Raw genomic sequence first — 19,177 nt, 5'->3', positions numbered from 1 at the left:
GTTTTTACTTTCAACCTACAAGAAAAGTTTCAAAAAATGTTTTTTTAAATATTTATTTTTTCCTTTCTTTTATTTGGTCTCCAAACTACCATAAAAATGTTTCATACTGAAATGAAACATCCACAAAATTGTTCCTGTATCAATACTTAAAAAATTATTTATATCAGAATTTCTTGAATTAAACAGAAGTTTAAAATATGTTTGAAAGTAAAAACAAAATATTATTCATAAATCAATGTCACATCCAACATTTAAGTAAACATCAACAATATAAAATAAACCTAGCAAGATTAAAGAAGCCACATCTTAAAGAACACTTACAATAACTTGAGGAATTTCATCAGGGTTAGGATTTCCATTAGAATCACGTTCTGGAGGCTGAGATGTTGGAGGGCGACAAGTCAATTGAGATCGGGAAAGAGATGTCACATTACAAAAACTAGTACCAATGTGGACTTTTACATCCGTGTCTTTGAAGCCCTGTCCAAGTGTTGACCCTGAGATATGAAATTTAAACATTTTATCAGTAACTAACAGTAACCTATATTTTCAATGCCTGTTATAAAAATTGTTCTGTACTACAAATATTTTTATTTGTTCTGTTCATGCTTTTTTTTTATTTTACTTATTATTATTCGATTGCTGTTATTTCCATTTTTGCTTTTCTTTACTTCTGGAACTGACTGTCAAATAAATATCAATATCTAATGTGTTCCTGAAATTCTAGCAGGAACAATCAAAGCTCTGCCCTTAAAGTTTTCAATGAAGAATAAAGGTAGCAAAAGCTGAAGACATTTAACAATGAGATGACTTTACTCATAACTAGCTTTATGCTTTAGAGCTGAGTTTACAAATTACTTTATACATGAGCTTCTGTTATTTGTTTTCTATGGGATGCAAAACTGAATTATTTTGCATCCTGGCAATTAAAATGCGAGTTTTAACTAAATGTACCAGTCGTATCAGTACCACTTGATCACAAACTGTTAGGTTCACGATAATGCCACAAGAAATTAACATGTTTACTTTCGTAGGAGTAGATTACATCAGCTTTCAGAATAAGCAAGTGAGATTGCTCAGTTGTTAACATAATAATAATAATCATCTTTATTTTCTCCAGCCTTCTATATGGTGATTCCGAACTTTTGGCTGCACTGAGTTATATGGTTTCTGTAGAGAAGTTTTTTTGTTGTTTTTTTAAGTTATGCTTGGCTCAAATAGCACAGTAAGATAAGAGGTTTTTACAAAGAAGATGATGACTTAAAATAATTTGAATTATATGGTTTATTGCATTAATTCTGAACTTAAAAAATAATGTATAAATAAAATGAAAAGCTTATTATTTAATGGTAGAATGTTATTATTGTTTACACTTTTCACTAACTTTTTGTAATGTAATAAATAGTCTACCAATATTTTCTAAATATCTTAAACACACCATATCAAGGTAAGAATTTTAAAATGTAAGCCATTCAAAAATATAGAATAAAAAATTAAGTTAAATTTTAGTAGTTATTAATGGAATGTTTATGCAAAAAATATATTCTTTACTTATTTTTTGCTGTAGCTTTTAAAATAAAATATTTTATAATGAATATTTCTCGTTCAACAAAGACTTAATGCCTTTGCATTTATTTCAGTGTTATGTAAAAGTTTCAGCATTATAGTCAGTGTTTTGTTACTACAGATTTCTATATAAGTATGTTGATGAGTATGACAGAGTATCATTTACCATTGATAGAAATGAATAAAAACCCTATAACCCAAGAGCTTTCGAAAGGTGGACCTTTCTTCTTCAGGAGCAAACTTCAATCAGTTTTCCAATACCGATGTTTAGTTATGCTTTATCATCTTAAGAGTAAATTATTAACTGCAGGCTTTACCACATATTAGACCTATTAAACTAGATAAGTCTACCTTGGTGGTTGTGCTTCTTGAATACAAAGCAGCTCTGAGAATTTAGCTCATGAATATTTTAATTCATCATAAAACAAATATCTGCTTCAAATGACCCTCTCTATGTACAACAGTCACAACAATAATATGCATTTATATTTCACGAATTAGGCTGATTACAATAAACTTCACATGCTTTTACAACATCAATAAAAATTATTTTTTCTTCATTAAACACCAAGTTTTTTCATTAAGTTTCAATTATCTTCTGTTTGTTGAATTTTGTGCAATCCTACTTGTTAATGATAAGCAAGACACTTGTACCTTTTCAAATATAAATTGATACAAAATGGAACGAAGTACTAAGAAGTAACATTTACAGAAACTACTACTTTTTGTTACTCAAGTTACTACTTTAGAATTTAATACTTACATTGATGGTTAAGTAATCACTCTTGTAATATTTGACATTATCTTTCTCTGAAAACTTGTGATATATTGGAACTGGGTACATCTGAAATTTGGAGAAATCTGGACGATAACTCAAATTCCTAAGAGAATCTACATTGTCCATCAAAAATCCATAGTGAAACTCAAGTGGTTCACCACTCCTGAAATTTAACTGGTCACTAGGAACTGCTGGGCTTTTACATATCATACTTTCTGCTGAAAATGCAACACACTTGCCAGTATATAATTCCCCATTAACTTCCACATAAATTTGTGGTTCTCTCACAGTGTTTAAATCATTTCCTTCCACCCTAATGGTAATTCCTCCACTAGGAATACCCCGAGGGCCCCTCTGACCACTAGATCCTGCCTCCACCTTACTCACAGTTGGGTCCTTCACATAGAGAAATTGATAACCATCAAAACTGCGTAATCCCTTGTCAAATATGACCCTGACCTTCTTCTGTCCTACCCTATCAGATGCAGGGGTGATACAGTGGATGAAGTTCTTTTCTCTTCTGTAAAAAAATAAAATAAATCATATTCAAAGTCAGTTGAAAGTTGAAATTAGCATATTACATTAAATATCTTTAACATAAAAATCACCAAAATCTTGGAAGTTAATTCAAATTGATATTTAAATAGCCACATTTTCTCATACTAAAATATGCAATTATGTTTGGAATAAACTTCATTTTTAAATCCAATAATTGTTAAACAATTCAAAATTGTAGGATTTAGTTGATTTAAGCCTCAAATAACAAAAACAAAAAATGCTGTACTTAATACAATAAGAAACATCACAACTGAGAAAACTAGGTAGCACACTAAATATAGTTTTTATAGAAGTAATGAAAGATGGAGTTTACATGGTACACTATAAAAAGTAATATGATATAGAAGTGATCAGAACTAAGCTATACAATTTTATTAAGGCACACATGATAACCCCACCATGTGAAATACTTGTACATTATTATAGGTAGTTACTTTATATCTATAGTAATGGGCAATGTGAAACTTCTTTTTAATGTCTTCCAGATTAATCTTCTTTTTTGTACACTATTGAACACTCTTACCTAACAAAGTCATTAAATTTAACAGTTTCCTGCATTAATATTCAATTACATAAACAAAAGTGCAAGGCCAGTGTGATAAACATGGCCACATTTAACATATAAAACAACTTGATATGACTCATATTTCACAGTATGTAACTTACACCTTTGACATTTATAAATCACTGCTACTCTCTGATGATATGTATAGGAACTTACTTAGTAATTTCACATTTGATGGGGCCAACAGTAGCTTCTGCTGTACTGCCAGCATTCATATGTATTCCCCAGATTTCCAGAAGAGTGCCACCTGACTTGGGTCCTTTACTGGGATTGATAGACTTAATCTCTGGATTCTACAGTGTGTTGATTATTAATATCAGTAAAATCTTATTTTTAAACTTAAGAAATAAAAATGACAATTTGTTAGTAATGTAGATGACACCAGATAAACACAAAATGTATAACTTATTTTTTTCATAGTAACTAAGTATAAACTGGAAAGGAGTCATGCACCCATAACAGCTTTCTTTAATTTGAAAATTATCTATCACTTTTAGATACACCACCAAAAAGAATGGCAATTATCAATAATGATGATATATTTCTAAAATTGTAGCAGATATTCACTAGCAAAAACATTTTAAGAAATGACCCTGCTCATTTTACAAATGATGCTATGCAAACCTCAGAATACCTAAATAAAAACTTAAAAATTGTTCTTTACAATTACAGAAAAACAAAACAAAGTTCTATGGTATTCACAGGTAAAACTAGAGCCAACAGGTAAGTATTAAGCAACATAACAAAGGGAGGATCAAAAAGACTAGTATGAAAGTGCATATAGAAAATACAGACAGCAAAGTAACGTCTTAAACATGAGGGTAAAACAAAGTACAGTTTTTATGTCTCACTCAAACTTGAATGATGAAGACAGGATAGGGACTTTACCATAATACTAAATGATTTTTAAGCTAACAGAAAGGCCAGAGAATTTTTCACACAACAAAGGTAGAAAGCACTGTGTCTATAATGTGCTGTTAAGATAGACCAAAGCTATATATGGTATCCCACAATCCTAGATTGCCTAAGTTATACAAATTCTAGGGAAACTAACTCCAGGCACCTAATAACTAGAAAAGTGTTGTATTTCTATGTATCTCCATCTTTGTATTGTCTACTGAAAAGCAGTCTCTGCAAAGGCAAGAAATTTCTTTCCCCAGTTTGAAAAAACATTCCAACAGGAGGCTAAAAATCATCAATTAGGGTTCAGATGTTTGTTGGGGTAATAATTATGGTTAAAATCATAAATAATATTCAACGTAAAACTGGTACACAATTAAGAAAATTTTATTTAGACCTATCTATGGCCTTCAAAAAGTTGACGACTCTACATGTTTCGACGTTACAACGTCATCACTCCTGAGGATGACGTTGTAACATCGAAACATGTAGAGTTTTATACTCTATACCAGTGGTTCCCACCTGGGGTAGCGTAGGTAATACCATTTCATTAAACAAGTAAGTTTTTTTAATACTGATGTTATTTTTAATTGCACACTCAGTTATAAATGTCTTTTATTTATAGTAAAAAGTGTGAGAACGAGAAAATTATTAGTTTGTTGGGTAGGCGGAATCTTTCAAAAACATGGGGTCTGTGGGGAAAAAATTACAATAAAAGGGGTCATTGGTGGAGAAAAGGTTTGGAACCACTGCTCTATACCCTATTATAAATATCATTACTTTATTGTTTACTTTACATGTAGTTTTATTAAATAAAGTTATGTCAATGCAAGTTACTTTGTCTGACTGTGTAAAATGTTTTTGAATAGACCAGGATTTACTGATCTAACACATAATGCCTGCATGAAAGCATAGATTAAATGGTGTACATTAAAATGATATAACAGGGAAAATTCAAACAATTCATGAAAACTACTACAAATGTTTTGCTGGTCATGGCTAGTATCATTATAATACCCATATAATGTTATATATATTTTTTCTTAACTTTTAAGTACTGAATATGAAGTTAGCATAATGTAACATAGAAACATTCTACTTAGTGAATTAGAATTATATGTGTTCAAAATTGCATTCTAAATGTTAAAAAGGTTCATTATAACCACTTTTTACAACAAGTACGAAGAATATAAAATCAACTGATACAGTATTTACCACAAATTCATAGTTATTTGATGATGTAGCAGTATGATCATTTTGTATTTTCACCACAACAGGACCTAAGATGGAAGCTGTGCCTGAGGTATGAGATGTCTTATCTCGAGGGCTTCCCACCTCACAAACAATCCTGTATAAAACAAGATTAACAAAGTTTGATCAAATTTATAATTTTACAACTATACTTACAGCTATTAGATTAAACAAAGTAATAATGAATTAAACATACTGACATTTTCATGTACAATAGCAAATGCACAGACAGACAGCACTGGTATTTCAGGTATGAGGTGGTTAGATTTATGTATACATACTATTTGTATGTATAGTTGAGATATTACTTAGAACAATAAATTCAGTTTTTCAGGCTTATATATATATGTTTACAAGTAAATAAACCTGATTGAATAGCTCAAAATGTGTATGTAAAAAAACAACCAAAAAGTATTTGTGTTCAATCTTATTAAGTAAACATTTTGGTACACATAACAGTTGAGTTAAAAATTACTTTCCAATTTTCAGATACACACACTTCTAACTAACTCGATACATGATACCAAAGTTTTAGACATCTCACTAACCTAATTTTAATAGTCATATTTCTCAAAAAAAGATGCTTGAAATGGGGTTTTCCAAACATATTACAGTTTCACCTAGAGTTTCTGTAATCTAAACACAATTTTAGTTTTTACATAAATACATTTTTATGTAGTAAAAATCATGGGCAAGGCATTTGGACTGAGATTAGTCTCAAATTATTTAAATAACCAACATTTGGAAAGCCAAAATCAAGACAGGGAACTCTCATTCATTTACAGTCTGCATTTAATTTCATGGTAATTCCTAAATTCATTCTTTTAGAATGATTAAAAAATAAATTTTAGAAGAATATGATACAACCAACTAACCTTCTAGTTTTCACATACAGCTCACGGTATGGCTTGCATGGAATATCAATCCGACCATGCTTATTGTCAGAAACTTTGACAGTCACACCATTGGCTATGTCTTCAAATACTCTTCCTAGGTTAATTCCTTCAATTGTAATGTTGGTGCCACCTTCTATGGGTCCAGAAGTAGGAGTGATCTAAGCATAAAACATGCTCATAAAATACAGTTTTAGGATACACTTACAGCTAAGTTTACTTAAGCACTAAGGGTTATAAAATTAAGAAATGTTTGTAACAAATAGAACATTGCTGGGTCATTGTTAGGAAATAATGTCACAGAAACCTTACAAAACCTGAAGAAAAAAAAAGTCCCCTTACATTTTTGTTTGGAACAGACTGGAAGTTGGAAGTTACCCTATATAACCAGTTGCACACACACACAGAGATACAGAATGGAATGGGATTAACCAATGTATATTTAGATGTTTTAAGCTGAAACCACATTGCTTATAGTAAGTTATCCTTATGGCTAAAAATAGAAAAAAACGTTGGTCATGATATGTTTTCTGCAAGTTTCAAGGCTGGAACAGAACTAGTTGTTGTCCCAAAATTTGTATATATTAAAACAGGAATTATCATTCTTTGATAGACTGTTTAGGCAGAGTATTCATGATGAGTAAACTGGAATAACTGGCAAATACCTGTTGTAAAAAACACAAGTGTAGAAGACGATGTTTCTAAAGTCTTTCATCTGGACCTGAAGACGAAAGATGGAAGATTTTTTAAATGCCATCTTCTACACTTATGTTTTTTACAACAGGCAGTTGTTGTCCATTTCAGTTTACTCATCAGGAATTGTCATACTTTGTAATCTTAGATCTGTACAATAAAGGAGAACGATAGTGATAAATTACCTCTAGACCTATGAACTGGAACGAAAAGTGGTTATATTAACTAACCCCTATAATTTAGCAAGTTATTTATAAAAGAGAAAATAGGAATGGTATGAATTTGATCAAGAATTTGAGATACAGTTAGGAATGCACATAACTTTGAAAAGTGAAGGATTAATATGCACTTTCTGACTGACAAACTTACCCATTTAATCTGTGGATTAGGGCAGGACTGGTTCCTGTCTAACCAAGAGATGCTCTCTCTACACTGCTCTTTTACCTGACAAGACTCAGAACTTTGGCACCAACCACAACGATATTTCTCAGAAAGCTCCAGACACATTCCACAATTAGTAGCCATTCCTTGACATCGGTACACCAATACTGTAAAAACACAATATCTTTTATTATCTAATTCTACTGTTATTATTCCAAGGACAGCAGTTTCAAGAACATAAAGTAAAAAGCATAGAAAAACAATAAGAATTTACACTCACCATGTATATTTTCTGGATTGTCCAGAGGTTTGTTGCCTTCCCAAATGACAGCAAATGCAGCAGACACGTTAGGCGCTTGGGTGCTATATGTAAACTGATTAACAAAATATTTTAACACAAGGAAGATAATATTTTAGTATATATAGTTAAGATAAGTACTTTCTTTACATAAAATTAGTTTATTCTTCTTATATACAGTTCTAAATTTGTAAGGTACACATTTTACCAACATAAACATAAATGGAACTTTATCAAGCATTAGCAAGCACTTTAAGCCCTAGCATATTCTGAGTTAATCTTTACATTTAACTCACATTCAACTCGCCACAATAGATGGTGTCTGATAAAAGTTGTGCTTTCACTTGTCGGACTCTTCCTTCAATATTAAATTGGCACACAAATCTTGTTGATGGAAGAAACGGCTATGAAAATAAGAATCATATATTTAATTGTAGATAATCCTGTGGGTGTTTTCTGTCATCATAAAAAACTTCCTGAATAAATTCAACGTGATACAGTTACCAGATTAAGGTTAATTAACACTGAATAACAAACAACAAAAATTAATGAAATATAACAATTCTATTTAACTAACACTCAAGAAAAAGTTAAAACAAAAATCAAATAACAATATGCTAAATAACTAATATAACTGGTTGATCATTACAATACACTGGCATAAAATTCTCCCAGCAAACATTCAATTCATAATACTGTTTATTCCATAAAATTATTCCCCAAAGGTTTTCAAAAACCTACTAAAAATAATTTACAAATACTCCAAAGCATTTAAGGTGTAATTTATCTAATTCACTATATATCTCTACCTGTGTGTTCTCTACTCGTGCTTGAATAGCTTTTTCAATGCCCATGGGTACAAGAATTTCTGTAGAGCTGCCTGCTGTAGTATTTATCATAGGACAAAACCCTGGTCCTGAACGGATACTAGGGCCAATACTCTATTGAAAAAAAAATTATTAATCAATAAAATGTTAAATTTTACAAAATAAAGTATCATCATGACCAGTATTTTCACCTTTCAATAATGTGTATGGACTGAATAACTTCCATATACGTATTAGATAGGACAAAGTGTTTGGTAAGAAATTAACCATTGCTACCAACCAATTAAAGCTTCATACTTCTATGTGGCTGTTTATTAATTTTCTTCATTCTAGTAATAAAAATCGAATTCTGTTAGGTTTTGGTTTTTGAATTTCTGTCATTTAAATCAAACTGAATATCATTTAGAGAAACTTTCAAGCTTTCTATTAAATCTGTCTTAATGCAATTTAACAATTTTTGGAACACATTCAGACAGTATATGGGTTAAAAAAAAAAAAGAGACCATTTATAAGAAAATGTATTTCAAAAGTTTCATGGATGAAAGTATTTTAACTAGTTATTTATAAAAAACAACATTACTACTGAAAGTGTACAGTTAAAATTGAGGGAAAGTATTCAATTTACCGCTTCTCCTGTTACCAGGATGTCATTGCGACAGTTCTCGCCCGTGTCGTGTGTACACCGGTGTCCTCCTACACACCAATCACAAGGAAAACGACTGGATACACACTTGGTGCATCTGTTCCAAGAGAAAAAAACAGCTTAACTACTTAAGCATTTGTAAGTAGCAAAAGTAAAAGTTCTTCTAGTTAACCAATCTATAAGCAAAGAACTTTCTTAAAATTAAAAAAAAAATCTAGAATGCTTTTAAAACCATCAAACCTAACAGATGCACAAGAATTAATAAAAACCTACATACAATATTTAAATTGAAACATAAGTCATTAATATTAATTTCCAGGCCGAGCATAAATAATGAAAGAACTAATATTTATTTTATTAATAGGAAGCTTCCTAAGAGCAATTAAATTAGCATGAAAAGGTAAAATAACTGTCACGGAAATCAGAAACTTAACAGAAAAATAATTACTTCAAACTTAAGTGCCATTTCAAATATAACATAGTTGGTTTAATTTCAACTTACGAACTGTAAGTGCTGCAATCATAGAAAGTGAAGTTTGTGGCTACAAAGTCTGGACCAGTTCTTATTCTCACAGAGAGCTTAGCTGTAAAGTGATCTAGAGAAGCAAATATTGGAATATAACAAAAATTTTAGGTATTTAAAAAAAATAGGAAAGTTAAAATTCATTAACTTTCTTAATTTCTCACATCATATGAAACAAATTTCCACTGTTGCTCATCTTGAATTAAATAAATATGTATAAAAAACATCTCTGGAGTGTTAAACATTAATTAAATTTTACTCTAAAAAGTGAGAAGTTTGGGAAAATATTTTTAAAGATTAAGGACAATTGATTATGAGTTTTTGTATTCAAATTTTAATGCAGAAAAAATGTTAGCCCAGATTACAACCAACAGTATTTTTTTCATACTGTGCAAGGTAGGTATCAAACAATGGTGAGTTATTGCCATAATCTTAAAAATTTATTAAAGACCAAGTTGAAAAGCTATATCTTAATCTCTAGAAAAACTTAAAAAACATGACCTATAGAATGAATGATATTAGAAATAAACAGAGAAGAAAATGTCATGAATATCGTTTGTTCTTGTAAGCTAAATAAAACTGAATATAAGCATGTTATTTACTACAGAATTCCAAAGTTTGTAAAGAAAAAAAGGGAATATTTTGAAACATTAAAGTATTTATATTTAATGTATGTTTTAACAAGTTCTCTTGAAACACATGTTTGATAACTGTTTGGCATAGATGAAATTATATTTTAGTTTTGCGAAAAAAAGAAATTGTATACAAGACTGGGAAAAATCTATACAACTTAAAATTATAATGACTCTTTAAAAAAGAATTGTAAATAAGAACTTTATAAATATTTTTAAATTATCCAAACAAAATGTTGATTACTTACGTTCTCCTAAAGGAATGGTTGGCAATGAGTCTGTGTGTGGTGTTGCGCAACTCACCCCATTGGCTGAACGTGTAGCATTAGTGACTAGTGTTTTGCCATAAGCTGTGAAGGCACACAAGAACTGCCCCTCAAGGACTGGTAAGTTATCTATCACCAGTGTCAGCTACAAAAGCAAAAATTGTGTATGTCAAATTATTATTTTCTATTCTTCTACTGACATTAATTGCAGTTTATAAAAACACTTGAAACTGCTTTCTACATTGTTGATTATGCTCAGTCTGGTGTCTATGTTATTTACTAATGCCCAACAATCCAATTTCCTCTGAATGATAGTGAAGTCAATTTCTGACCATACATTTTGACCTTTCCACAGACCTTCCAATGTATATAAATGCTGGTCTCCAAGCCCACATATAAACAGACCAAAAATAAAAAACTCCACTGGAGTTCTTGACAGGTATGTGACTGAATAGAACTGCTGTGGTTCTAATTTCTTTGCCATCTTTGTCCAGAAAATTCAAAGGTTTTGAGGACATGTCTGGAAGTTTGTGATCCTTTGTCAGCTTCAAGCTCTTGTGAATTATCTTATTATTGTACCATAAGATATGTCCAGATTGAAGGTAATAGCTCTTTGGATTAAAAATTATCTTTATCATTGACATAACCTTCACACTTTGCAGAGGAAATTATTACTTTGGATTAGCTCAGTGTGCAGTGTTGAAACATGTTGCTGTTCTAAATGCTCTACAGTGCAAGTTTTCCACATCTATGGAAAATTATCAAAACTTCCTATGCCAAAATGTTGTGACCTTTGGCTTTACATCATTTAAAAATCTTGATGCACAGATATTTCTATTCATATAAGTTGTGACATATCATTTTGGCCACAAGTGTCTATTCATGGTAGCACAGCACTGTCAAATGATCAAAAATTTGCTGAGAACTAATAAACAGGTACTACACATGTTACCTAGGATACTACAGCTTGCATCTAATATAACTTTAACAGGAATAAATCAAGTGTGATTAACTCTCCATCTATCAAAACACAGATGTCAAAATATTTTATAAGTCAGCTCCAAAAATTAACAATTGTTAAAAATGGTAACAGCTATTCATTAGTTGGCATACAAGATATTCTTCATCAAATTTTTATTATTATTAACAATACTGTGAAACTCTGAAAGAGAAGTACCACCAAAGATTACTTGCAATTGCTGTAGTTATTCTAAAACTTATTAAAATTCAATCATAATTCAAAAAATCATGTGCCATGATCTGGATGAATGAAGATTTTTCTATTAGCAAGAGATTTTGCATAGCTTAAAAAGCCATTAAATAAAACAACTTATGGCACATAGACAAAAATACTTTCTGAAATACAAACACATGTATATGCTTCTTTTACATGCAATTTTGCAAAAAGTAGTTGCTAAAAAAATATAGAACTTAAAACAGTTTTATGTTTCTAATCCTAAAAATTCCTTACATTAAACTGAAGTCACTACTGATGATCAGCTTTTGGTAACTGCTAAGAAATCATACTCATCATAATATGAATGAGTTCCCAAATAACAGTTTTTAAAACAAAAATCATACTGTAACAAGTTACATGATATTTCCAAATTTATTTAATTATTCAAAGAAAACAAAAAATATAAAGCAAAATTGCAATATTTATAGTAAATTAGTAAATCTCAGATATACCAAAAAAAGATGATAAACATATCTACTTTCAGCATATTGTGGGAAAAAAATCAGCATTTTTTTTAAATACATTTCCTGAACACCATCCATCATTTTAACACAAAGAGTTAACAAATCAATGCTGCTCTATATACTGCTAAATACCCTAAGCATATGCCTTCATAATGCAGCTAGAACAAGTTAGGTACCAATTTCTACTTCATTTTCTCAATAGAGAAAGAGTACAACCTACTTAATGGAGTGGAGATCAATACATAGACATGAATGATACAAGAAAGATAAGGGCCTTTTTAATGAATGGGTATATTCTGCTGTTTCATGAGGGTAACTAATCTCTTTCTTGTTTGATTAAACCAGGTATTGTCATTACAGTTATCTTTTATTTTCTCTCTATTATGGTTATAGCAGCATCATTATACCTAATGACTTTAGAATGTTCTGATTATAGTCTTTTTTTTTCCTACTGCTGTTTGAGAACAATCAGTATATTTTCAAAGCTTTACAGATCTTGCAGTAGTAAAATTATAATTCATTTATACGAACAAAAAGAAAATAGACTGTTTCATATTAAATACGTGCAGTTTTATCTGGTTACTTGGGAATTAAAATGAAAGATATGTTTTGACAATCACTTTAACATTCTGAATTATTATGATAATCAAAAGCTTTTATAAAAACAAATAACTTCAAAATAGCATTAAAAGTCATGATTTATTATAGGACTGGAGTATAGTTAAAACAAACGACTCAATGATCTTTACAATGTTCATTACAAACCTGTTATGTAATAATAGGAGTCACAGAAAAAAAGAAAAAAAAGTTTATACCAAGACTTTTGATTATTTAAATATATGAACAATGAAAACATGAATCTGTTTGTGGACAAAGAAACCTTTTACAACTGCAATACCTATCACAATAAGATTTACCTGTAAAATTAGTTTTACTGGTGTATTTTGCTGTTCAGTATGGATTGCCTGTGAACTTTATCAAAGTCACAATGTCAGCAAATAGTATTTTAGCTACAATATTATAAAATAAATAAAGCAGAATAAGGACAACAGGGTGTAACAACATATGGAGAAAACAAAATAATACCCAAGAAAGTATATTAGTCCAATTGTGTGAAAGTAATTCCATCCTTCCCATGTCTCTTTTACTGAAAAGATATGTATACTATTTATAGAGTATCAATAAAAATTTCAACTTAAATCAACTTAATTCCATAGATATTTTTATGGAAAAATATTTACACTCTAAATTTAGATGTAATTAAGCAGTAAATAAAACTAGGACATTCTCTAGGCAATCAAACATCAGGAAACTAATAAATATGTGCTGACAAATTTGTTCAATGAACTTGATCAGAATGTGGGCATGCATAGTGTATCTTTCAAATAACATCAAAATTAAACAGTAAAGACAGCCATAAAAAGCTATGTACATTAATATACGAAGAAAAGTAAAGAAAGTAACGGTTTATTAGATAAATAGGAAACTTTCACAAACAGACAATAATTTATCTAATAACACAAAGTATGAGCAAAAATTACACACTATGCGAGCAGTTGTCCTCTGTATCTGGGGAGGATTAACATTGGTTATAGTGGTACACTTGCCACTTTTGTAGGACAGCCAATAGAGTGGATCTTCTGCAGCTTGAGCACAGTCACTTCGTAGACTACATCTACAAAACAAATATACAAATACACAGTTCTAATTATGTCTATAGAATTAAACTGACAAAGTAACAGAAAAGTAAAATAAACAAGTACAATGCTTAATGATCACCTGAATGACTACAATTATTTGGACTGTAAAATTGTGTGTAATGGACTTAATGGAAGTCAAGAGCCCTAAAAGTAATTACACATACTCTTAACCAAAACAGAAATAACACTGAAAGAAGTTTTGTTCTTATAAGCACCTTGCATCTTATAAATGTGGGTCAAGATCCTAGGTCTCTCAGGTATATAATCTTAATATCAATATTTGTAAAATAATTTGATAAAAGACAAACTTACTTGTTTTCCAAAGAGCACCAACCACAGTACGGGTCTTGGGCACCAAGACATGTTCGGCAGTTATTGTACATCTTACAGTCTTGCAGCGTAATCATGGACAACTGAAAATAGTCAATATATCACTAAAAGTTATAGTATCCAGGTATGTAATAATAAATAACTGTTTTTTAAAATATTAAAACATCTCAAAGAAAAAAAAAGAACAATCATCTGATGGAAATAGTAAAAATTAGTTTCTATATTGGCAAAATTGCAACAATATCCCTAACTGTTAAAATCAAGCATAACAGTGAAGAATTCTAAAACACTTTCAATAAAATATGCAAATATATGGTTTTCTAAAAACAATAACTATAAATTTAACTATACTTCGAAGATTAGATATATTTTGTGCAGTTGAGTTGTTCTTGAAAAATGGGTTAAAGGAATACACAAGTTAGATAAAAAACTTATAGGTTTGTAAGCTGGATATGTTATTCTACATTCTTCTTTAATGTTATCTTACAATAATACAATTGCCAAACTGTTTAAATACTTAAAAGAGTGACAATTAAGTGAGTGAACGGATTTCTAAATGCTGTCATGAATAATGAAGAGTATAACATCTTTTGTTCTTTTGAAAAGATCAACATGAATAAATAAGGATATCTTCTGCAACTTAAACAGGAAAAGAAAAAATTACATTATTTCTTTATTTTAATTAAGTTTTTTTTTTTGGTTATGTTTTGTTGATAACCCACTCAACAAGTATTAAAGGAAAAATATAAGGACAATCAAAAATTACACTAACAGCCTGGACGTTTTTTTTATTATTTTTAAATAGCCAAACAAACAGGATTCTAGGTGTCATATTAAGTTTTAATGAAATGATTAGTTCTCCTGTTATATTTTCAGTTACCAATACAAGTGGTTTACTTATACAATAGTTTTAATGCATTATTAGCATTCAAGCACAAGAGATGCTTATAATTCATACCATAATATGCTAAATAAAAACGAAAAACAATAAAAAGCTTGTTGGGTATTATAGTAATAATCAAGTCAAAATATTTTGAGGCCTCTAAATGTGTGTTACAACCGACCATTATCTCTAACTTTATGGCTGTAAGAATTTTAACATTAACTGTATTCTTGAAGTGCTTGGAAGAACTCCAGTTTTCTATATGGAACTATTAAGTACTAGTGAAACCAAACCCAACTAAAAAAAAACTTAAGCTTCCAAGTGCTAGTTATAACATCAGCCCTTTATAATGAAAATCTGCCTTCTAATAAAAAAAATTCACAATCTTATGTCTTTACATATTAGTGACAACCACAGCAATATCTAACATTTAAAAACTACAGAGAAAAGCCAATGTAAATAAACAATCAAAATCATTAATGTTTGTACTTCCCCAGAACTCTTATCTATAATATGATGTGCTGGAAAACAACCTAGAACTCTAGCTACAGATTTAGGTGATTGTAAGATAGTAGTACTTAAGAAACTGTGAGATTCATAATATTATCTACAGCAATTACATTTTTATTAAAGGAATCCTAACATTACCTAGAGTTTTGAATGTTAGTTAACACTTCTCAGTTCCTATAACTTATAGGAAGAACTTGTCAAACAAACAACAAAAAAAAAACTTCTGAACTCTGTCTGTAGTTTCTAAGTGAGAGAGAGAATACTAGCATTATATCTGTAGTCTTAATATCTGATAAAAAATTATTAAATTAAGAATAAAAATGTATTAAGCACATAAATAGCAACAATAAAAGCTGGCGGATCCACTTGAGCTACTACCTATTATTCGAAATTATTTCAACCTATATGTACCTGTGACAAACTTCACTTACATTAATAAAATATTTTGTTTGTTTTTTTCCATGTTGATTTAATTACAAAATCTCCAGATTCATCTAAGAGAATAAAGAGATAAAATAAAACGTATGATTTAATGATAGCTTATCAACAGGGTCCTCAGTAAGAAATAAATGAGGGTATCAAAATTTCTCTATAGATTAATAATTACTTCTGGATGTTAACGAACTTCATTCAAAGCATAGTGGTACTGAAGCCACCACTGACAAAGTTGCTAGAAATATGAGAGAATTATAGCTAGTTAAAGCGTTTCTCATAATATCACGTAACGTATGGAGGGAAATTGGAATACAATCAGCATTTGTTACAACGTTTATCACACACACACACACACACAGTGATGTTTAAGTTTAGAAAATGGCGGTTCCTGAACAACTTTGTTTTCTTAAACTCCTCACACTGCGTATAGTTACAATGTATTTCACTTATGTGTTCTGAGTTTAAACAAGTGGAAAGACTGGATCTAATGAATTTCACGGGTGAGTATAAACACATTAGCCTTTAGGTTAGCGGCTTATTATGTTACGTTAAACCAAATCAATTAATTATATATATTGAGGTGCACAACTGAAACGTGGTTTATTACTACACAATATAGATTTTCTGTATAAACTATTTAAATATGAAACGGAAAGAAACGTTAGAGCATATGTTATGAGTAAAAAGTCAGAGTACATGTTCTGAGTAAAAAGTAGTAGTCTGTTGACAAAGTAAAAACGTTGGAAAGTTAGTCACAAGTTTCAATACTAATGTTTGCCGGTATACTGTCACTAAAGATTTGTTTGGTTGTTTTGCGTAGCCGTCCCTAATTCTGAACTGACAGACTAGAAGGAAGGCAGCTAGTCAACGGCACTCACCACCAATTCTTGGGCTACTCTTGTGTGACAATAGTGGGATCTGACCGTCACCATTAAGGCGCATCCACGGGCCCAAATTCGGAGCGCGTTTTTATGGTGACAGGTCACGAACTATGAACCCTCAGGTTCACAGTTTGCTGCCTCCTGGGTCCGTTATTAAAGAGCTGAAAGTGTTCACCTACTTTACCAACACTAGTAGTGTGCATTGTAGGTGTTAAAACAAAACAGTTCAGAACTTACCGTATTTTACACATTGAGGCAGATGAAGATAAATCACAATAATATACTTTTTGGTTTTATAAACACACACGTTATCTACTAACAAATTAGAAACTTAAATTCTTATAAACGCGTTTTGTATTAAATTGATCCTGGCCATAGAAAGCATAAAATGTCAAAGTAGATATGTGGGTGAGTTTCACGTACAATTAAAAACATCCCAATTGATAATATCAGGATTTGATAAATTCGGAAGACAAACATGTCCAAGTTATATATTTCACACTTTTACGTACAAAAAACATAATTACGTTTCATAACTATGAAGGACATTACGTATTTTAATAGATAGATGGAACTTTTGAAATGTTCCACTTAAATATTACAATACACAAAAACTTGTGTGTTTCTGATTCCTGCGGTTAGTCTGTTCATTAATCATGTGAATTTTACATATTCTCTACTTTGATATAAGGGCTTCCCAGCTGTTAATAAGCATTTACTCCACGTACAACTCACTTGTATAGGCATTGAAAGACGCAAAGAGATTGATTGTAGGTGCCCCACTGAGTGCACTCCACGTGTCAACCTAATTTACATTTCTACACGGAAACTTTATACTGTAGAAGATAATTCCCACAAAGATAACAGAACTAAACTAAACTTAATCCACTCCTGTGTATTGAGACAGTTTCAATAAAGCTTAGAGGAGTAGTAAAACTTGTGCTGATTCGTTATTTTCATAAATCGCCATTAATGCCGGCTACAACCTTGATCTCCAAGGGTATCATTTACGTGTTACATTACAATTTTCGCGAGTAATGCGTGCTTTAATTATCCAGCCGTGAATACACCATCTACTTCTCATATATTGCGCTAGGCCTACATCATTTATTAAGTAGGCTTGTACGTCATACTGTTAAATGGTATGGGAAATTCACGAGTTACGAACACTTCATCACAAATGCAATTTCCAAAGCTGTTTTCTACTGATGAATATTTAATACAGTAATTGACGGATTTCTGTTTATATGAATTTTAAAGGTCTGCGTTTCTTACTCAAATGTATGTTTATTCATAAACCTCCAGGCTGTAGTTGGTATGCTGGGAGGTGTTCACTAAAACTCCAGCATCGTTCCATTTATGAGTATATTACGATGATGAAATTGGCACTTAAAACGATTTTAAAGTTCGCATCTACTTATATAATACATAGCGAAAAGATCAGTACTGCATTTTCCAAGCTGTGAGTTACACAGACTTGGCTAGAACTGGTGATTTTGTTTCAGCAGTGTGAAAAACAGCATCCGTTTTGACGCTAACAAAAAATAAATAAAACCACAAGTTTAACAAAATGTTTTATAGTTGGTATATACCATAAATTTTGAAGTAAAGAAAACGATTTAATACTAATATGTGAGCCATAACTTACCGAGTTGGTTGGCAATGTCCATAACGGCTATATCGTTTACACATGATAAACTAAATGTTCATACATTATTCAACACCTATCCGCGCTCAATAAATTTAGCATTTACGCTTCTTAATAAGATAAACAGCAGTATTACTATAAGTAACCTCGCTGTACGAGTCCAAGACATGAAGAGTAACAAGTACATCAGGTAAATGGCCTTTCTTTGAAGACAGTAAAACTGAGAAAGCTGTTTTTATTGTAAAATTCAAACTATACCGTCAACGTATAACTTACATTATATAGTCAGTATCTCTGCGTATATCATCTTCTACT

General features: G+C 30.7%; 1 pseudogene; it reads right to left on the bottom strand.

Moving 5' to 3' along the window:
- The window catches only part of LOC106460186, a 161,824-nt pseudogene that overhangs the window by 23,177 nt on the left and 119,470 nt on the right, over positions 1-19,177 (bottom strand).

The sequence above is a fragment of the Limulus polyphemus genome, unplaced genomic scaffold, assembly GCF_000517525.1.
Source record: "Limulus polyphemus unplaced genomic scaffold, Limulus_polyphemus-2.1.2 Scaffold725, whole genome shotgun sequence".
Lineage (NCBI taxonomy): Eukaryota > Metazoa > Arthropoda > Merostomata > Xiphosura > Limulidae > Limulus > Limulus polyphemus.
The sequence above is the reverse complement of the archived record's forward strand: the minus strand, read 5'-3'. Positions and strand labels throughout refer to the sequence as shown.